Below are 23,583 nucleotides of genomic sequence, written 5' to 3'. Positions count from 1 at the left end.
AATTTGAACACTGGATGACAATCTGCTGGCTAAGACCTGCTATCCACTTAATTTGAACACTGGTTGACTGAACCTGCTAGCTAAGACCTGCTAGCCACTTATTTGATACCTTTAATGTAGCCTTACCTGTCTTACTTTACACATGTAATATCATCAGATTTTTTTACTTCTTTTTTGTCCTTTACTGTTTTTTTTATTTACATATATTTTTTCTCATCTATAGTTCTCTAAGTCTGAGCAAAATATGATGCTTACTTAGGAAGAGGAATTATAGTATACCAGTGTCACCAAAAGGATCCACTACTTTTAAATAAAATTGTCTTACTTTACTGAAGGGTCCAATTGGCATCTACATCTTCAGAGTCCTTACTCAGGCACCAAGTACTGTTTATTTTGTACAAAACCATTATATTTTTCCCTCACAGTCTACTTTATCTTAGTGTTGACAATAAATAAAATTGTCTCCTCTTTGCATCTGCATGCTGAATGGATCAGTCCGTAAATTAGAGATGTGCCCACCTTCATTTCACGCCCATTACCCATCTATATAGCCTATCTCTTCCTATTTTACCCATGCTGCCCACAGCAATATTATTAATACCCACATTTAAAGAAATACTCATGTAGAATAATAATACACTGTCAAATGTTTATTTTTACTGTTACCTCGGTTTCATTTATTAACTACACCAAACAAGTTACAATGTACAAAATAACACTGTTGTTCTTTTATTAATGATGTTAACCTAAATCATACGTAATTCAGTCCATTTCAAGCACACAGTTTAATCCCTGAAACAGGTAATATCTACTCCTGGTAGTTCAATTATATTATGTATAACATACCATGTGCTTAGAAGACTTTTTACCACTATTAAACTGCTATACAGCAGCTCTCCTCTGTATGATTTTACTAAAATCCCAGAAAATCATTATAATAATAATTTGATTTCTAAATCTGTAAAAAGGTGACTTGCAATAACATCTCAAAAATCATCATTTCAACAACAAACATCCAGTTAATTCAATAATATCAGAAAAGACACATCGCTGGAAAACCAACCACCTGACCACAGCTGAACATTAGTAATATCACGGACATGATAATATTAAGAAACAACATTCTGACATTGAAAGAAAAACAGATGACATTTTATCTTTCTAATGACCAGCAATTTCTATTTTCATATTTGCAAATAAGAAAGTACTGTTTAAGAAGTGTGAGTCTGCCAGCTTGAAAGAATATTTAGCTAGCAGTCTGAATCATTAACCTGTTTATGGCCAATTGGAACACGTCAGGCTTAAGTTATCTTTAGAATTTTTGATTATTACAAAGATGTCACTTAATATAATTATGAATATCCAATTAATATTCTAAGAAATAATTAAAATATTATTTCACATCAGATGTGCTTGATCTAATAGTCCTTGATCTTGGAACTTGTAGTGTTTATATAAATAAAGGCCTGCTGACCTTTCTGCTATCTGACACAAACACGTGCTTGTTTAATATGCCTACAGTTATTACAATTCTGTCTGAGTTTACAAAACTGTAAGCAGTAATGAGCACACAATACATTCTTTGATAAACTACCTGTACCAACTTATCATGTATAACAGTACATGTAATGATGCAATTTGAAAACACTTTTCCACTATAGAAATAAAAGTGCCCAGGGAAAGAAACATAGATTGACCAATGATTAACTAGCACCACCGCTAAATATTTGTTATATAAGCTTGGTTAAAAGATAACTTACACCCTGTGAAACTTTTTTTGTTTTTGTTTGGCCCTGACAGTGCTACTGTTTTTATCTCTTATGGTATTAGACCTTTTAGGTTTGTTTAATTGCATGCCAATTATTTATAGTGGATTCAAGTTAATGAGTAGTTAACAAATGACTAAATCGTAAACCAGTGAAGTTCATATAATGAAATCTAGTGCTGTGTTCATTCAATGTGTCTAACAGCAAAACAAGTTGTCCTTTTATATGATTGCTCCAATTTAAAGAGGAGAGATGGAAGCAGAGCTGCTGGAAGTTGTGTAGCGTATCATGAGGAAGGCAGGAGCAGCAATGATATCTGAGGTGGATTTGAAGAAAGGTTTAGCTCTGTATATTTTTTTTTAATCTTTTTTTCCTTCATTGTCTTTGAGCAATCAGCCTTCTGTACTCTGTCCTACCGGTTCATTCCTCATTTGAGAAAGTCACCTGCAGGTGCCATCAAAGAGGTAGCAATCAGGTCTTTTGTTAAATTGATTTTAACCACACCCTCTATGCAGGGGCACTTGTGACCTGCATCACCAAGGTGGCTACTATGCCTTCCCTATGGGTATGCACACTTCTGTTAGCAATGTCGGCTACCACATGTAAGCTGAACAGGTGTCATCAAGTCACATTTGTTTCACATTTGTATCTGGTATTCCTCTTTGAGGATTCATGGCAACATGAGATCTGTTGTCCCCTTAACAAACAACAAATATGCCCATTTTCACCAGTACAACTCCAACAGACATTTATGCCATTATCTGAACCCAGATCACCTGGATCATAGGGTTTTGTCTCTCTCTAGCACAAGTTATTTTATCCATTTTGTTTCTGGAGAGGTTGTCAATAATAAATTTATCAGTCTTTAACTATTTAACTTATCATGCCACCTAGAAGTGTAGAATGGGCTACTTCCTCAATTTGTACTAGTTCAAGTAAAGAAATTGTAAGGTGGGGTACAGGTCAAATTTGTAATAAGTCGGGTATCAGATATGATGACATAGCAGTGTAAATTTTAAAACTTTGTTTTGGTAAATGCAGGATCACCTTAGTTGTCTTAACATTGATGACCATGCCTTTTGTACACATCAACAGCTGTTAAGGACAAGAAACTATAATGTAGTTTGAGACTTATCAGTATGACAAAATGAAATAGCACAACTAAGGTAGGAGTCACATTTTTGGCGTGGTCCCATTTTCCTGAATAGGCTTGAGAGGACAATGGGGAGAATTCTCTACTTTACTAAAAGTAATTTGGGCTTGCACTGAATGGGTAGTGTCAAAGAAGGGGCCGGGAGCAGCCATATACTGCCAAAGATGAACAAAAGAGACCGTATTTTGATAGTTTACTTGATAAAGGAGGGTATCACACTTAGAGAGAAAAGAAAGCATGGCTTGCTGCCAAGGAAGGGGGTAAGAGTTGATCTGCAGACCTCCATTTCTTGATGTGGGCTAGGGCAGATGAATAGTCAGGCGTTGTTGGCCGGCAAGGTGGTCGTTGGTGGTGCTAGTAGGAAACTGCGACATTAGGGCGTCGGTATGGCTCTAGCCAAGGCAAAAACAGTGTGGCGGTTTCCCTCTCACTGCAGCTTACAAGCTGTTCAATGTAACAGTTGCTTTCCATACATGTGCAGGACAGAGATAATGCAGGTTGAGTAGTTTGGATGACTGGGTTAGGGAAGGTGATGGCCATCTGCTACACATCATCTTTTGAAATCTGCCAGTTGCTGTATATTTACTTCATTTCCAAATTTATGCTAATGCAACACTGGCTACCTGTCAACTTTAAGTTGTAAGAGCAATAAATTATTTAAAAAAAAAAAGTCTCTGTTTTTGGTCCTTTTTCCCACTTCCATTATAACTGTGTCCAGACGTTTTGTTCTTTGAGGTTGAGAGGTATGGCTGGCATGTACTTTACCTATTTGCAGTATATTTGCAATAAGTGTACATTGCTTCTGTTTAGATGAGGCAAGATGGGCAGATTTTATTGCATAAAGCAGGCCATTCTTTAACCTGTGGAAGGTTCATGTTTTACAGTTCCCACATCTAGCAGGTAGCAGAAGGTAGACATTATGGGGATTATAGTAAGAATGTGTTTGCCTTCTAGATGCAAGACAACAGGGTTGGATTCCCATCCTTGTTTGGGGATCATTGCTGGGATTTGCAGTGCCTGTAGATATGAGGGGGCTGCCAGAATCTGCACAGCAATCCATGGGGGTATAGGTATGGCAGATATTCTTGGGGGAAGGGTCTGGTAGCTTATTGTTCTTCTTGTTGTCAATGCATGTCCCAGTCCCTTTGGGTGGTGCACAATGAGGTCATAGATGAGGAAGCATGGAGTGAGCAACTGTCGATGCCCTGATGGAGGTGGATGTGAAAGGACAGGAGGTGCTGAGGGAAACTCAGGTGATGGCTGGAAGGAGGAGGCCTAATGAGGTCACAGGTGGGAAGAGGTCAGTGGTCTGAAGGAAGCCAAGATGAAAGGTAATGGATTATGCTGGGTGGATGTTCTGGTGGCTGAAATGGCATACAATAAAGTCTCAGGTGATCTTACTCTACTCAGTTATTTATAGATCTGGTTTCAGGAAGCATTACAGGTATGCAGGTGCATTCGGTATATTTCTGGAACTGGGTGCTTTGTCGTCATTGGGGAAGTTAAAAGGCATAAGCAAGGCGTAGTTTGGTTTCTTTGTAGATGCAAGCCAGGTTTCAATTCCTTGCTAGTTCCATAGGTATCCTAAGGGATAAAAAGCTTTAAGGGAGAGGCTGGGGACAAGCAGTAGATTAAGTTTGTTAAGATTGTGAAGCCCCACAATTCATTTGGAAGATAGGGTAGGCTGCAGAGGGATGCTGGGTTGAGGTGTGGTAAACAGTAGGTTCATAGGTTCATAGGTAGGTACTAGGCTATTGACCCTGGGGCCTATACAAGCCCAGCCAAAAAGGTACCCTGGCTTTTGCCACCCAAGAAAATTATTTTCCTGTGCCACTGTCGAGCAGAACCACAGAGGTGATCCCCGGGGTGAATTTCCTATTTCTTATCCAATCATCAAGATTTTTCTTGAATAGTGCTAATGAGGAGCTTTGTTTGATATAGATAGGTAGTTTATTCCAGAGTATGGGAAGTCTCTGGGACAGGAATCTTTCCCTCCGGCATGTTCTGTTTATTGTGCTGACAAGGTTTAGGTTCCTAGAGCATGTAGCTCAGAGGGATTGGGATTTCTTTAAGTGGAGCATGTCCGACAGCTCTGGGTTTGACATAGCTTTGTATGTTAGGCAGAGATCACCTCTGAGTAGGCGATATGCGACGGAGTAAAGCTTGAGTTTTTTGAGACGGTCTGCGTAGGGCATCTGTTTGAGGCTGGTAATCCTCTTTGTGAGGTATTTCTGTGGCCTTTCCAGTTGTTGTAGATGTCTTGTGAGGTACATACCAAAAGGGGTGTTGTACTCTATAATGGGTCTAATGAGTGATGCATAGAGGGGAACAATGACCTCTTTTTTCCTGGATGATAAACCTTTTGTGATGAGGTGTGCCACGTAGAATGATTTCCTGACTACTGTGGCGATGTGATTATCAAAGGAGAGACTACTGTCCACCTGTGTCCCAGGGTCTCTTTCGGTGTTAAGTAGACTACCGCCTATGTTGTAGTTCATGGGTACAGAGTTTTTACCAAATGATAAGTTTCTTATTGTGCACTTGGGGGTGGTTTCCAAACCTATGGTTCTTAGGTTTTTTTCATAACCTAACCATATTCAGGTAACTGAGTTTTCACAATCCAGATTCCAGTGCATGTTGCTCATTGTTAAAATGGGTTAGGGTGAATGTTGTCCTTGTCCCAAGGGCATATAGGTGGAGCCATAGGGGAATTTGTATCCTGTTTTTTGTAAGTGGCTGTACAGTAGGATTGTGGCCGGTTTTAATTTCTCTTTGTCTAGTCATTAATTTCATTGAGACCTCCTCTGCTGGTAGAAGAGGGATAATTTTAGCTATAAAATAAGACCTTGTTTTATTTCGCAGGGGTATCTGTTGTACTGTTACTAGGAGAGTTGGTAGGTAAGTTTATGGGATCTTTAGTAGGACATTTAATTTTCAGGGGTGTTTTGCATCTGGTAGGGTCTGCATTTTATGCAGTTGATAAATGAGATATGCCTGCGGTGGTGTGTAATGATCTTTGAGAATTTGGTTTATGCATGTGTGGAGTATTCATAGTCTTTTCTTTTACAGATCATTCTGACTGCAGATTGGGACATGCAGAATTGGTATTACTTGGGGGACTGAAGAAATGTGGACTTGACAGGTGAGGGAAGAACATCAGGAAGGTTTTCGGCTGACAGAGTGGTATGACAGGAGGTCACTGGTTGCCAGCAGTGCAGTGAACATGGAGTTGTTGGTTTGCTGCATTTTTCTTCCCTGAAGGTATAAAGTAATATTTTGTTTTTGTTTGATCTTGTATGGGGAACATCATTGTGGAATTTTACATTATTTTATGGGTAGCAGGGGTCTTCTTTGGAATGGGTCAGATATTATTGCAGACATTAGGGGTAGGGAATTAACAAATTACATTGCATCAGTTAGGCTTGTGAGCTAAATAGGGGGTTTGATTGAAAGATTTAGCTTTGAGTTACTACAGTTTCAGGATAGACTGAGCTGAGTTGTTTCACTATATTCTGGATGGTAATAGCATGTCACGGACATTGTGTGAGCTGGTGGCATCGGGCATTCTATGGCTTGTTGGTATATTGTGTGGGTTAGTTTTGCCTGGCTTGGTCTATTGTTGGTGATGCAAGCCATGATGGTGGTGTTTTGAGATGATACTGCTACCGGCTATGATGGTGGTTTAAGTGTCTTATTGTTTATAATGGGAAGTTGGTGTGATGGGAGCATTTTATTAAATGGAATTTAGAAGAGATTTAAGAAGGGTATTACATTCAATGGACAGCAAAAAAAAAAAAAAAAAAAATTTCATCGGGCAGTACTATGGGGTTGCAATGTGATATGGTGGTCTGCATTTGCCTTGGCATGGCTTTAATGGTGGTGGGCTTAGTAGTGGGTCCAGTGACTGGTGGTTTTGGTATCATTGTGAGGCCTTCTGTGGTTGGATGGTATGGTTTAATTACATCATTGCAGTAGTTATGATAGGTGATGAAATTATGGTTTGTTACCTTAGCATAGGTGAGGGGTCAGTGGTTGGTTTTCAGTTGTTAGGTATCTGGCTGTTTCTGTTAGTTATGTACAGGGTAAGGAGGTAATTACTTGGATCCAGCTTGGTTAGGGAGGATGGGTTCACTGAATGACATTTGACCTAGTGCCCTACTGGTGGTTAGTTTGCTGGAATTTTGGTCGGAGAGAGGGTGAACAGCCTGGTGAGGCTGGTGGGTGGAGAAGAGGGGCAGGCTTGCCCTTTTTTGTTCCCCCTCTGGTGTTGGATGTGAAATTCAATAAGTTGGGAGTGAAAATGAGCGGTTGTTCTGTTGGATAGGTTAATAAGCAAGCAGAGCTGCTTATTTGGATGGTAGTGTGATTCAATAAATTTAAGGTGAGCAGGGTAACGCTGCCTTGTTAGTGCAAAGATAAGTGAGCAAGTGGAGGATGCTGCTTATCAAGGGTCAGTGGTTACACTGCCCTTATGGTTATTTTATGTTTTCTTTTATGGATGTTATTATCACCTGTGTCATGTTTTTGGTTGAAATTTATAATTATTGGTTAACAATCATGTTTATGGAAGTTTAATAAAGGTCATCAAATGTCATTTGGTGTTGTGTGTTTATTAAAGTGGACCAGGACAAATGAGGTTTGGAACAGACCATTTTGTCCTGGGACATCTTCATGTGGGGCTAGTTACATAGATTAGCAGAAATTAAGAGAATATGGGGGGGATAGGGTTAAATGGATTGGATGGATATTTAGGAGGAAATGAGGTAAGGTTAGGGAGGGGCTTAGAGGGTTTTGTCAAGTGTAACAGAGGTAGGAGTCAAATTTTTGGCGTTAACTTGCTACCCTCCTGACCTCCTCTTTTTATTAGTGGGATTGTGGTTATTTCAGTTTGGGAAGGCGGATAAGAGGGGCAGACATGCCATCTTCTGTTCCACCCTCTGGTGTTGAATGTGCAATTCAATAAGTTGGGAAGGAAAGTGAGTGGTTGCTCTGTTGGATAAGTTAATAAGCAAGCAGAGTTGCTTATTTGGATGGTGGTGTAATTCAATAAATTGAAGGTGAGTGGGGTAATGCTGCCTTGTTAGTGCAAAGATAAGTGAGCAAGTGGGGGATGCTGCTTATCAAGGGTAAGTGGTTACGCTGCCCTTATAGTTATTTAATGTTTTGTTTCATGGATGTTATTATCACCTGTGTCATGTTTTTGGTTGAAATTTATAACTATTGGTTAACAATCATGTTTATGGAAGTTTAATAAAATATCATTCGGAGTTGTGTGTTTATTGAAGTGGACCAGGACAAGTGGTAGTTCACAGATCACTTGACAGGGGACAATGTGTTGATGAGATGGTATTTTTATTTATGTAGTTATAAAAGTAACTAAGTGATTTCTGAGGCAGATATTTAAATGTCACTACAAAGTTTCAGCCTGCAGCTTGTTGATGCAGATTTACTGATGGTTTGCACACACAGTAGACCATCGTGAAATTAGAAACAAAAAAAAAATATGTCACAGCTCTTGGTATAACTAGGGTGAATTGAGTGAAAGGTATTTTTCTTTTCATGGTTGATGAAAAGGCAAAGGATATATACCAAACCATTGTAAAGAACTACTAGAAAAGTCAAAAAAAGACACTTCATGATGTAGAAAGAATAGAAGGCATTCAGAGTGTTCCATTCGAAAAACCATGTAAAAATCAATTAAAAATGAAAATAGTTACTATAAAAGGTTCACGTCTTTAGTAATGATTGCAAATACCAAATGTAGATTGTGTACTTGGGTATACAAACCACAGTTATATGAATATAGTGAATTTATTTTGATTTATTAATTATTACATACTTGTTGTACAGATATGCTCTATTAACACTGCTAAATTATATTGTGTTTCCTTCCGCAAGTACATGAAAACAAATATTTGTTGTTGCTAGTCATGTGATTATTTTGCTTTCTTATACAACGGGCATATTAGATTAATCTTTCCAGATTGCAGTGATGATGTCATATGAGAACCCAGATTGTTATTATAATTCTTGGATGCAACTAATTTTAAAGTTTACAGATGTTTTTGAGTGTTTGTCTTGTGGTTAATTTTGTCATTCAGCACACATTTTTTTGGAACCATTTCCTATCAGGCTGTTATACACACACACACACACACACACACACACACACATATATATATATATATATATATATATATATGCATATGTATATGTATATGTGGATCTACTTGTCATTACCAAAATGTCAGTAGACTGACCTTCCAATAACCAAGACCAAGACAGCAAAGTTTCATATAACTGAAACTTCACTATGCTGATGTTCAGATGACTGAGCACTTGAAATGCTTACTCCAAGCTATGCGGAACAGGAACACCACTCATTTTCTGCACTGTAGTGCAATCTGAGAGTTGGTATATTTCATTTGTGGGGGGGGGGGGGTTGGGGGCAGCCCCTGCAAAAATGTAAAATTTAAAATTAAAGTGATTGCGATTGTTGGTTTAACAAATCTCCACTGAATATTTTTACGGGGCTCCCGCATGAATATTCAATGGGATTTGCAATTTATATGCAGTGCTTAGATGGGATGAGTTATTGCTTTTGTTTGTCCATTACATGAGAGGTACATTGCAAGTTAATGTTTTTTTTTTTTTTTTTGACAGTCGGCTATGTGGCTTTTCAACCTTTTGAATTTTATTGTTATCGTCTCAGTTATTTGAAAGTCGGTCTACTAGCATTTTGATAATGTGAAGTAGACCTATATATATATATATATATATATATATATATATATATATATATATATATATATATATATATATATATATATATATATATAGAGAGAGAGAGAGAGAGATGGTATACATAACTTTGGTCAAAGTTTCATTATTTGAACATATGTATGAGTAATCAAAAGTCAGGTGATTCAACATACTGGCTTTTTTATCTGTTCAAGATCGTGGTACAGTGGGGACTGGGGAATTTGTTTTTTCCCCACTGTAGTTCTTTCTAAAAATTAGTATATATAAGTATCAGGGAACTTGGGGTGAAGGGGGTTGTGTCTTGTTTATTCAATTAACTTTTGCTTTTGAACATTTCTGCTAGACTAGATTAGGTTTAATGTTTTGCTTTGATTGCTTAAGCAACATATATTTATCTAGCTGTCTATATATATATATATATATATATATATATATATATATATATATATATATATATAAATAAGTGTCAGGCACCCCATTGAATATATACTATGCTGACACTCAGGACAGTAAAGTTATAGTATCAAATTTACAAACAATGGCATATTTTAGGCATGCCCTGGGGATTGCTCCAGAGCAGACTAAACCAATGGCAAGTGTTTTTGCAAGGAGGCAAGCACCTGTACACCCTTTCACCCCCCACTAATTATATATACTAACTCTGAGATCTCACAATCCCTGGGGAAAAGAGATATTCTCCTACCTGGGGATGGTCAATCTGGAATACCTGAGGTGTCAGTGTAGTGTAGTGTACTTTTGATGGAGTGTCTGGCACCCATAGAAATACATCTCATTTTCTCTGTGTGTGTGTGTGTGTGTGTGTGTGTGTGTGTGTGTGTGTGTGTGTGTGTATATATATATATATATATATATATATATATATATATATATAGATATATAGATATATATACACATAAACACACACACACACACACAATCACACACACATTTATAAGAGGTCCAAAACTCCACCATAATGATCATCAAGGTCTCCTCCCCTCAGTCAGTCACCTTACTGATATGGTGGGAGTGTCACACTTTGGGAGTAATGTAGCCATTTATTGGAAGGATTTGGGCTTTTTTATGTACTTAACACCCTCACAATGGCTAACTTTCATAAAAGCAAAATGGTAATAGGTGTGTTTGTATTACTACACAGAACTACAGGGCTAGTAAGGAAGCTAGTTGTTTTCCCATGGTGAGACAACTAGCTACTGTCATTCATTTGGCAACTCTCTCTTATTACCAACATTGGATGTCTTGGCCACTAGCTGAAACCAAGTTATCAAGAACAAAATTGGGTTTTATCTATCTTCGTCAATTGAGTAAATTGATTTGTTATATTTGTCAATATTTATAACATCTTAGATGTCTCCAGCCTGTACTTGCAAAAGACATAGTCAATTAATAATAGTAGACACAAGATTTGAGGTTTATTTATTTGAAGATGCTGCCAAATATGTTCTGACAGTGAAACTGCACTTTTGCATTGATTACCTATTGTGTATTTCTCTATACAGTTCAGCTGGAAAGTAACAGGCATATTCAGCATTTCTGTTTTCCTGCAATTCTTACAATACAATACAGTATTGTCATTATGTATTAGACAAATTCCCAACAAATGAAATCAGACTACTGCATATGTGCAGGGGCTATCTCAGAAGAAAAAGGCAGTTACACTGGGTTTGAAGAAAAATAAATAAAAAGGCTATTGATGAGCTTGTGAGCTGGAGTTCACATATAAACAAGTCTAAATTCAGGGGAATAAATGTGTAAAACACTAATAATGAATAAAGACACAAACGTCATTGTGCGTGACTTAAAGAGGCTGAAAGTAATTGCAAAGGGGGAAGTCTTGCTGAGGATGGTTACTTCCTGCAGTCACTCCATATTTTCATATTTTCTAACAATTAAACAATTAGAATTTTGTTTTATATTTCTCTGAATGTTTAACCTGTAATAACACTTATCTATTTGTAATTTATATATATGTCTTCTGTGGAGCTTTTCTCCCCGGTCTCTTATTGAAAATGGGCTCTTCTTGCCCAGTGGACTATCCTGGTAAACAAATGTCAATAAATTAATTAATTAAAATAGCTAAATTATTATTTGATGTGGAGTTTATTGTACTGAAAATGAAGGTATCTTTATTGACTGGTATTGGAAGGACTGCCATGTGCTGCTGAATTTCAATATGTTATTGGAAAGTGATTAGTGAGTTTGAGCAGGGTGGCATTACTACTTTGTGACCATTGAGTAAAGGAGAAAATTGATGTGGTTAAATATTTCCCAGCTGATAAATATGTTTCAGAGGTGACAAATACTTTATAAGTGATAAGAACAGAATTGTATTTAAGCAAATATGGAACTATGATATATATGTATAATTATATGCAAGTAAATGTGAACTATGGCGTTTGACTTGCATTTTTCTCAATAATTCTGAAACATACAGAAGAAATGAAGGTTACCTACTTAGATAGACACACACACACAATCTCAGGAAACTTTTTTCTGAAGTTAGTTTATGTGAAATAAAATGTATCACTTCTTTGAATCTATTGCAAAGCATTGAAGCTAGACTGTTGACAAGGAAGATCCATTTTTAAAACTGGATTTAGATTATTTTAACTATTGTAAAATTGGTAAAGTTGGAGATTTAATAACTTTTATTTAATAAATTGTTTCAATGTAAACTCCACTGTAACTCCAACCACATGCACACCAGTAAAGGCCTCCAATGTCATCATGAGCATCCAAAATATAGACTTAATCTGCTCCCTTTGGCCAATGGGAGTTCTGTAGCTGTCACGCAGCTACTTTCTGAACAATAATTTCAGAGCTGTAACCAACTCTCCTCAGTTATCTAAGTAGCGCTTATTTGTCAGTAAAGCTTTTAAAAGGAAAAAAGGACTGAATTTCATTGATTCTATGATTAAATTCACTCTGTAAGTTTGTTTTTCTGATCTTTACCACAGAGGCAGTAACTGAGAGGAAGAGAGCATTCAAACAAATCTGAGGTAGCCTGGACCTTAGACCCACATCAATTGAGCACATTCTACCGTTTTTACATATGGAAGAAATGGAAGTGAAGGATGCCAAGCTACTGGACAATCACTAAGCCACTGTGGGACCTGCACAATGCCATATATGTGAGACACTGGATATGGTAAAACAATTTGAAAATTGAGCTGGTAGAACAACCACTGATTTGAATGAATATAACATAAGAAGGCAAAGCTTGAGATTGTTTGTAGTTTTGGATGGTGAAGCAAGAATATATTTGATTAACTATGTAGAAACTAAGATGACAGACTTGACAGTTTTTCCAAACTATTCATTGAAGATTGTAATGATGAAAAGTTTGCCAATTCTGGAGTCAGGCATTGCATATGGAAAGCCTAGGGGTGTATTGACTGAGATTTTAGCATGGTATGATGAGAATGTGAGGTCATCCATAGTTGGGTGACTTGTATATACTGAGCATCCATGAGTTCTAGTGGTTTGATTTCTAAAAATTCCAAAGCAGTGATTGTGAATATGTAGGAATTACCAATAAGTAAGAGGAAATAGCGACTGTTAATTTAGAAGCATTGATACTACTAAAGAAACAGAAGACCGATGGCTAGAGAAAGTGGATACGTGGGATGATATAACTGTTTATATCTGTAATCCACAGAAGAAAGACTGCTTGGTGATATGATTGTTCTGCTTAACCTGTGCAGACTATACAATAAGCTATTTTCAAACATTGTTCAGGTTTATCAGGATGTTCTCCCAGCACAATATTGTGAAAGGGCAAACACTGATGATGACTTCTGATGAGCAACTATTTTTCATTTTAATTCTTTATAGATTGAAGGAGTACTGGCAGGAATAGTTTTGAGCAAACACCTGTACTTAATAGCATCTGACATTATATTTATTTGGATTATTAGATATGACAGAATATGAAGTTTTCATCATATGAAATTGTTAATGCCTTGTTTGACCTGGAAAATGATGATATATTAACCATATGATTGAACAGTTATTGACCTTAGCAAAACATTATCTTTTTTTTTTTAAGTTTAAAAAACACTTAAAACTTTGATAATCTCCCTTTGTTTAAAACTTTGATAACTTCCCTTTGATTTTTTTTTTTTTTTGCTAGTTAACTAGTGCCTGCCTTTAACAGGCCATGAAAAGTATAGACATTGAGTTTTAGAGGTTACAAATTACTATGAAGTATTATCCAATTGGAATTATTAAAATAATTTTGAGCAGAGACATTACCGTGATTATATGATGGAATAATTCATATACCCTGAGTAATCATTGCAGAATACGGCGAAGTATTAAACAAATGAAAATGATTAAATGCCAAGGAAGATTTATCAAATAAATAATGGTCTACATTCACTATCTTTCATGAAAACTTTTGTATTTTGAATGGCAATTTACTGAAGCTGAAGAAATATTGCAGAAAATTATGAAGCAACAGCTAGGTAACTAAAATTAGGTGCTATAAATAAGAATACTTTCAGTGTAAAAAGTGCAGGACATTTGTTGTTTATGACTAAGTAATGAGAAGACTGCCAAGTGTTAACAAATGTGTATACCTAGATCAAATAAAACTAACTGTTCGCCAAGTGTTAACAATGTGTATACATAGATCGAATTAAACTAACTGTTCACCAAGTGTTAACAATGTGTATACATAGATCAAATGAAACTAACTGTTCGCCAAGTGTTAACAAATGTGTATACATAGATTAAATGAAACTAACTGTTTGCCAAGTGTTAACAATGTGTATACATAGATCAAATGAAACTAACTGTTCGCCAAGTGTTAACAAATGTGTATAGATAGATCAAATGAAACTAACTGTTCGCCAAGTGTTAACAATGTGTATACATAGATCAAATGAAACTAACTGTTCGACAAGTGTTAACAATGTGTATACATAGATCAAATGAAACTAACTGATCACCAAGTGTTAACAATGTGTATACATAGATCAAATGAAACTAACTGTTCGCCAAGTGTTAACAATGTGTATACATAGATCAAATGAAACTAACTGTTCGCCAAGTGTTAACAATGTGTATACATAGATCGAATGAAACTAACTGTTTGCCAAGTGTTAACAATGTGTATACATAGATCGAATGAAACTAACTGTTCGCCAAGTGTTAACAAATGTGTATAGATAGATCAAATGAAACTAACTGTTCGCCAAGTGTTAACAATGTGTATACATAGATCGAATGAAACTAACTGTTCACCAAGTGTTAACAATGTGTATACATAGATCAAATGAAACTAACTGTTTGCCAAGTGTTAACAATGTGTATACATAGATCGAATGAAACTAACTGTTCGCCAAGTGTTAACAATGTGTATACATAGATCAAATGAAACTAACTGTTCACCAAGTGTTAACAATGTGTATACATAGATCAAACGAAACTAACTGTTTGCCAAGTGTTAACAATGTGTATACATAGATCGAATGAAACTAACTGTTCGCCAAGTGTTAACAATGTGTATACATAGATCAAATGAAACTAACTGTTCGCCAAGTGTTAACAATGTGTATACATAGATCAAATTAAACTAACTGTTCGCCAAGTGTTAACAATGTGTATACATAGATCAAATGAAACTAACTGTTCGCCAAGTGTTAACAATGTGTATACATAGATCAAATGAAACTAACTGTTCGCCAAGTGTTAACAATGTGTATACATAGATCAAATGAAACTAACTGTTCGCCAAGTGTTAACAATGTGTATACATAGATCGAATGAAACTAACTGTTTGTCAAGTGTTAACAATGTGTATACATAGATTGAATGAAACTAACTGTTCGGCAAGTGTTAATAATGTGTATACATAGATCGAATGAAACAAACTCTTCGCCAATGTGTATACATAGATCGAATGAAACTAACAGTTCCAGTCTTCAACTGTCAGAAATGAAATCTGGATATTTATATTCATGGTGAGGAGCATTGGAGGAAGACCATTTAATGGTAATAAAAACTTAGGGACTTGTCCAGAACATACGTTTAAATGAAAGATGGATTGTTCTGACTGGGAGAATTTGATAACTCCCTTTAGACACATCATGAGTATTGGGGCTGATTATAACTACAAGATGGTTGTAGAAAATATGAGGTGTACAAGGTTTACAGCAGTTGTGCTGATTTTGTTTTATGGACTGGACAGGATGGCCATATTTCATTTGCTCAAGAAATATTTATGATAAAACAACAGACAATTGTATTCCTAATGCTTAGGCAGATATTAATAGATGAACAAGATGAAATCTTGACTGAAGTGGAGGCAGACACATACAGGTGAAATTTTGAGCAGAAAATAAGATGCAGGTACATAGCTAGTGGACAAATTAATCATTTTGATACTATGTGTTATGAAGCATATTACTTATAGGACAAGGTAGCAAAGTAAATGGTATTTCTTGTATTTTAAATTTAAACATATAATTTGAAAATGGGAAATGTATGAGACATGGACATTAGTATGTAAGATATGTACATAAATACATGCACATATATAAAAAAGATAAGTAAATGAATAAGTAAAAGTAGAAGATGTATATAAGAGAAGCTATCTAAGGAAACTAGGTGGAGTCCAGTAGTAAGTTGTTACCTGGTAATCTAATTGACATGGTTGCCTATTTGCTGGTTGAGGTTCATGGCAGAGATACTGTGGGGTATCTTATTCATGAGTAAGGTGATACGCTGCATAATCATTAGATGATAAGATGTTTGCAGGATAAAATTACATGAAATCGTGTGCATTAGTAGAAAGGTTGGTGTGCATTTTAGAAATCATTTATATATGTCTTTATTAGTGGGTTGGTTAATTGAATTTAATTGGAAGAGGGATATATCCCAGAGTAGTACATGCGATTGTTTAATGATGTGCTCTCCTGAGTATTAAAATTGTTGTGACAGATGCCAAGGAAGTATAACGCCATGTAACTAAAGTAATTAAAAAGGAATAGTAATACAAAGGCGAAACTGTTAGGTGACAGAAGTTATATGAATGCATACATGAAATTACACCATGCTGAGGTTGTTTCAAAAAAAAAAAAAGGAAAAGTAATGTTGTGCCACCGAATTTACACTGTGATTTCAGGGCAATAAAGAGATCTGCAAGGCAGTGCAATGCATGGCTCGTATAGCCATGGCAATGTGTGGTGCATTGAGTAACTAGGCTAATTAATGATTAGATACTTAGGTTATATACATTCACAATGCATTTCACATCTCGGTGTTATTTAAAAGGGCATAACGAGTGATTTTCATTAGAATACACACAAAAAATAATGATGATGTAGACTGACTTTTTGTATTTTGAACAGTGCAAACTAATAGTCAAATTCTGTCTCATTATGATTATCATAAGGGAAACCAGAAGTACAAAATACAACGGATTAAATGAATGTGTACTCTCTCTGCATTGTTACACAGTTACCAGTGAACAATGCAATCATCTGAATGGAAACTAAGAATGCAACAGATGACAATTTGTTGCACTTCTCTGCTATAGTAAAAATAGGTATCTGCATGCTAGTGTGCTAGATTGCGACTGCAGATCACCATTCAAAAATTATTTTGAAGGAGATACTGGCTACAAGAGACATCAGTTCATGTGGAAATGAAGTCTTCTGCCAGAAGATTATTGTGGTGGCCTGACTTCCACAAAGAGAGGATGTGGTTAAAAAATGTGCCAAGTATCTTGGAAGTGCATGCCCACAACCACAACTGTACCTGTGAAAGTGGCTTCTGATCATACAGTAATGAATGAATACCTGCAATGATCCATCACTGGTACTGTATTATTAATGAGCATTCACTTGGGTTATAAGCATGTTTGCATATATTCAGACTCATCTGAAAAGGCAGTACTAATCACAATGTTTGCAAATTATTGGCTATCTGATTAAATTGCAAGTAATAATTGGCTGCAATTTCATTCACAAGATGTTAATTCTGTTCCTTGCTATTCAGCAATTAATGGATACAGGGAAAAAAATTACACAAGCATTTATAAAGGAAATGACAGCTGTCAATAGAGGCAAGAAAACAAAGAAAGAAAAAAACAAACATTTGTTCTCTAATACCTGCTTATCCTATTCAGGGGTTGCAGAGTAGCCAGTGACTATCCTTATAATAATACAATGTGTGAAAGACAAAAAGAAAATCTGGATGGGATGCTGATCCTTCTTTGAGCACAGCTCCTCATTAGGAGAGACAGATCCAATCCTGCAAGTCTCATTAATTCAAGAAATAATATGTGATTAAAGAAAAAAACAGCAAGTGCCAAAATGTGCTACTAGACTTTGAATCTACTTCTACAGTGAGGTTTCAGCCCTCACACACCCGTTGTTTTTACATATTAATTCTGAGATTACTCTACCCTCAAGAAGGGAAACACTCTGAGATGCTGCAGTCTAGGTTGTTATTAACAGCTATTAAATAAACGAGTTAGGGCAATCCGAGCTGTTTGCACATAAGAGCAGTGCTATAGCCACAAATAAACATTTAAATTAAGGAATAAAATTGAACATGCTAATAAGCACTCTTACCACCTTTATATGATGCATAGTCATATTCTGATGCCTTTCCATGTCATTCACTTGGTGAAGATGCTCTCTCTCTTGCTGCCAGCTTATCTATTTCTCAGTATGAGCTGAATGTCTTGGCCAAGCCAAAATTGCTTGCAACCAATCGCTCTCACCAGCCAAGCTGGCAAACATATAGACAGCAAATTATTCATTATAATTTTGAAAACAAGGAAGTCATTCATAAGTTTAGAGTTGACAGGGATATTGGAAGGGTTTCAGTGAGCATATATGGCCCTCTCTATACTTGCCACAGGGATTTTCTAGAGACAGACTGGGGACATGTTGGGTATTTCTCAGGTTTGTACACAGTTCCTGGATATACTCTTGGCATGTGTGGATCAGTAGATCTATTTCCTGGTGTTACCTCAGGAGTAAGCCTAGACTATATGCACCTTTAATGGGATGACACATTTCTCTGAAGTACTTGGTGTGTTGCTATTAGGGCTCCATCATGTCCACGGGGGAATGGCACCACAATAGGAAGTGCTATCATTTCATCAGCTGCAAGTTAGTGTGTGATGCATGGGGGTGCATCACCAATGTGTCTGGGCAGCATCATGGTGGTTCCTATAATGTTCACATTTGGCATTCTAGCTCACTCTGTTGCATCGTCCTGCATGGTAGGATGCCCCATGGTTGCCTGGTTCATAAGTGGATAGTTTAATTACAGTTATCTAACCAGATATTATTTGAAAAATATATTGCAAACCGCCCCTTCCCTTGACTCTCTGCCTTTTCTCATTTTACTTCTGTTTTTCAGGAGATGTAGGATGTTCATTGGACTAAAACGTATGACTCCTGCGAGTAATACTACAGGGGCTGTGGAAGAGAAGTTTAAAAAGTCCTGCCACAGATTTGTATTGTCATGAAGGCTGTTTTAGGCCCATTAAAAGCTGTTATCACTGCCTGGATGAGTGTGATGGTGCTCTTCAGTAAGACCCAGCTATTGCATGCAGAATGGTTACCTCATGTTGCACTTTGCATAACATAATCTGGTGGAAAGGTAACCCAGGATATCTATGCAGTTCCCAGTACAGGTCCTACCATGATTAATGAGGGCCAGTCAGCAGCAGTAGTAAGTGACCCCATGCAGCTGGCTCATGCATGGTATATAGCTGCACGGGTCAAGAGGTGACATGTATTCCAAAACTATGGACTGGGACATTCAGATTAGTGTTTCTATTGTTATTAAAGACACACAGAGTATAACTGATGCATTATACCTCTCAACTGTCCCTGATTTTCAGGGAAGTCCCTGATTTTGACTCAAATTTTAACTCTGTCCCTGTTAATCCCTCCTAAAACTGGTGACTTAAGTGATATGTATGGGCTCTGCTATGAGATTTAATTTCACTGTTCCTCAGTTATTCCACTCATCTTTAAATATTGTTTACAGTATAGTTAGTCATGTTACTTTTATAAAATTTATGTCTGACTGTTCACTGAGACCTTTCCTGTGAATTTAGATTGCATCATGTAAGGAATATTTACATTTTTCACTATTTTGCTATAAACATTTTGCTTAAGAACTCTTAAGTATGCACAAACTAAATCTGCTAAAATTGTAATTTATTAAAAATTATTATTTCAGTAGTTGCCTGACTGGATTTCACACAATTGTATGTATTACAATCTCTAAACTTGCATTTGCAATGAGTTCATACCTTGCACAGTAATAGAAAATGTAAAACATGCCTTTTTATTATGCAATGTTTCTCCAGTTTTATCTATGACATTTTAGAAATTATTTAAAGTTTTGTAAGTACTACTCATCAAATGAAATCATTATGTGTCACACCAACTTATATCATCAGAAGCAGTAATCATCATTTGTGCTGTGCTGTAGGTAAAGTGACAATAGTGCTAGCACTGATGCTAGGATACTCATGCAATCCTTTTTTTCACATGCATCTTTCCCTGTTAAGTGTGTATTGTTTTTATTATCGTCTGAAAATCTTTCAGCTTTACAATTATTCATTTGAAACTGTTGATAACAGTGGGCCCTCAATGGTGTTAAGCATTTGCAATTTGCATGTTATGCCCTCCATGTTTCTTTGCAAATTATTATTTTTTTATTGTAAGAATTACCATTAAGCAAATGAAAAGCATATACATGGAAAGCCTGTTAATACTGGGTTACACTGTATATAACATATTCATTCATTTCCCATATTCTGCAGTTATATAGACATTTCTTTTTATTTTGTCTACATTGGCTTTGGATTCAAAAAGTGACATAAGTGTATTAAAAGACATGATTAAGCCACTGAAATGTCAAGCCTGAGTCAGAGTAGGTCAACATCAAATGTGTCAAATACATCTCCTAAAGCTAGTGTGGGTGAAGGCACACATGACCTTCAGGAGGTGAGGTCATGTGAGCTTGATGCTGAGTTACTGCAATGATGTGACCTACTGGATGCAAGTGATCCTACACACACTGATTTGACAGTGTTGCATGACCAAGACCTTGAATGAGAGGTTTTTCTGCTTGTTAATGAATGCTGACATGGCCTGTATGAAGTCTATTTTGCTTGGTCCTCCCTACTATCCCCAAGATTGCTGACGTGGCCTGTATGAATTCTGTTCTGCTTGGTTCCTCCTACAATTCCTATGAATGTGTATGTGGCCTGTATGAATTCCTATGAATGTGTATGTGGCCTGTATGAATTCTGTTGTGCTTGGTTCTCCCTACTACTCCTATGAATGCTGATGTAGCCTGTATGAGATCTGTTGTTGGTTCTCCTTACTATCCCCACTACTTTCTTGGGAAGCACTTGTAGTATGATGTGGTTATGATGTGCTATGGCACACATATCTGAGCCGTTCCCCGTCCTCATCTTCTTCCAATACTAACTCCTATTTGAGTTTGGTAGGTACTGACTAGTGTACACATGGAAGCAAAGATGGTCATTGTGTGTACCATGATACCATAGATCAATGAGATGATGGAATTATCCCTACTTTCTACCATTTTCATATAGTACTGGAAATGTCCATGCATCCCCTGCAGTACCACGGCCATTTCTAAATGACTATCTGTGGCAGTGCACAGAGTCTTAAGAAAGTCACAGCACATATGTTGCTGTCAGCCAATGCTTTACCTGTTTCCTGACGTAGCTGTGACATATGTCTGTGACTGGCACCCCTTTATAAAAGTGTCACAGTGGACATTGTTACCTCTTGAGTTGGTGCTGTCATCAAGAAGGTTTTCTAGTGTGTCTATTGATACATATGTTGAGTTCCATAGGTTTTCTTCCTGTACAGCCAATAGTGTAATGTCCCCATGTATCTGACTTTGTGATCGAGTGCCACTTCCTGTATTTACTCGTTGTGAATTGTGTTATCTTGCTATTAAACATGGCTGCGGTGTAAAACTTTTCTCAGGCTGTATCATAAATACAGCTATGTGATCATCAACATTAACTTTTCTGCTACTGATTTACTCCAAATTTACATGTGTAGTGAAATCACTCATTTTTGCAGCTGACCCTAAGAAAACGTAATTGATTGCATTACTAGTCTGATACAACAGCACAATACTGTATGTTGTGTAATAAGGTGTGGAGGACACTTAACATGCATACTACATTCAATGTTATTATATGGTGAAGTGGAGGGTTCACCAGTTAATAGTGAATGTCATATGTTATATATAATCATTCAACATTAGCATAGATTTTCTTTACCCAAATATGTTATGGAAGTCAAACTAACCTTCCCAAACTGATGTCTATGGACGCTGCTGATGTTGGTAGTTTGTCAGTATACACACCACCTCTGGTTATGTCTGTGCCATAGCCATCTGCTCAACAGTCATCCCCCCAAATAGAGCGGACATAGTCCTCATCAGGTGTTAAAGGAATAAGTGTATGGGGTCCCCCCCGTAATGCTGTGGGCAACTGCATTCTATCGTTGCTCTGGTACATCCTACCACATAGTTGGCCCTTTTCTTGCACTATGACATTATGTGGTTCCTTTCAACAGCATTTATATCCATAAACATTTGGCTGCAGGTCTTTCCTCTCTCAGCTTGTTTGGATCCCCTTTTTCAAAAATAAAAACATTATCTTATCATTGTATCATAATAGAATACTAGTCGAATGAAGGGACCATTCTAAGCCTACCCAAACTCCCCAAAATAAAATTTGATAGGCAATAGTTATCTGCTACTACTGGCACTAATTATTTCCTCCCCATCTGCTATCATTACTTATCTCCTCCCCATCTACTATCATTACTTATCTCCTCCCTGCCTACTTGCACTACTTATCTCTTTTCCACAATCTTTATGGGGCTGTCATACTTACTAACCTTCAGGCATCACAAAAATCAAACCCTGAACTATGTTATAACAAAGTTGATAAATTTGCAGCAAACATCCTTGTCAGAACTCACCAGTATATAGCATTAAAAATCCTAAAATGGTTAGAAATACCTCATCAACTAACATATACACAACCTCTTACCACCTATAAAATTATCCAGCATCAGACTGTCTGTCCAGCACTAAAAAACATTCTATACAACTATGCTCCCAGTTGGTCATTACAATCCAATGACCAACAACTCCACTGTCCACAAACCTATCAGATCTGCTGGGTATTGTCTGTACCTGTACAAGGTTGCTAAGGCCTGGAAGTCTTTACCTGTATCCATCAGATCAATACCCTCCGTCTTATCCTTAAAAATCATTCTGAAAAACTTGAAACACCTCTGTCATCAAGGTTAAAGCACAAAACCCTGTCTAGTAATAAATGCATGAAGGTCAGGTAGAAATCAAATAGCATAAAGTAGTGATTATAATTTTTATTATACAATGCAGGTTGAGTACTTTCATCCAACCACTTAAAGGACTTTATCAGAGCATGAAAAGGCTACCTGATCACATATTTAAGTACTGCCAATTAGCAAAACTATTGATGTTTTAACATTTAAAGAAACAGTAATAGCTCTTAAAAACATTGTATAAGACTGGAGCAATTAATAAAATACAAAGAAAAACAGTGGCAAACAAAAAAATAATAATAATAATTTTATAAATCCTACTATGCTTTTACTTTTTAAACTCATGTTACTAATAAATCGAAATATTATATTTATTATAAAATAAACTACATAAAATACTGTTCCCTTAATATAACAAAGTTTTGCAGACCTTCGCTTCAAAACGGGTGATAGAAATCAATTAATTTAAACCTGAATCTGTATTAGCTTGTAATGCCAGTTGCCAAAACAACTCTCAATATTTGGGTAGATCTTC

At 36.6% G+C, this 23,583-nt stretch overlaps 1 protein-coding gene across 1 annotated transcript in view; it reads right to left on the bottom strand.

The window, feature by feature from the left end:
* Positions 1-23,583, bottom strand: part of LOC122804411 (putative N-acetylated-alpha-linked acidic dipeptidase) — a 2,922,358-nt gene that overhangs the window by 127,618 nt on the left and 2,771,157 nt on the right. The gene's annotated exons all lie outside the window — the stretch shown is intronic.

Source organism: Protopterus annectens, chromosome 6.part0, assembly GCF_019279795.1.
Source record: "Protopterus annectens isolate FY-2018-M chromosome 6.part0, PAN1.0, whole genome shotgun sequence".
In the NCBI taxonomy this organism is placed as follows: Eukaryota; Metazoa; Chordata; order Ceratodontiformes; family Protopteridae; genus Protopterus; species Protopterus annectens.
The sequence above is the reverse complement of the archived record's forward strand: the minus strand, read 5'-3'. Positions and strand labels throughout refer to the sequence as shown.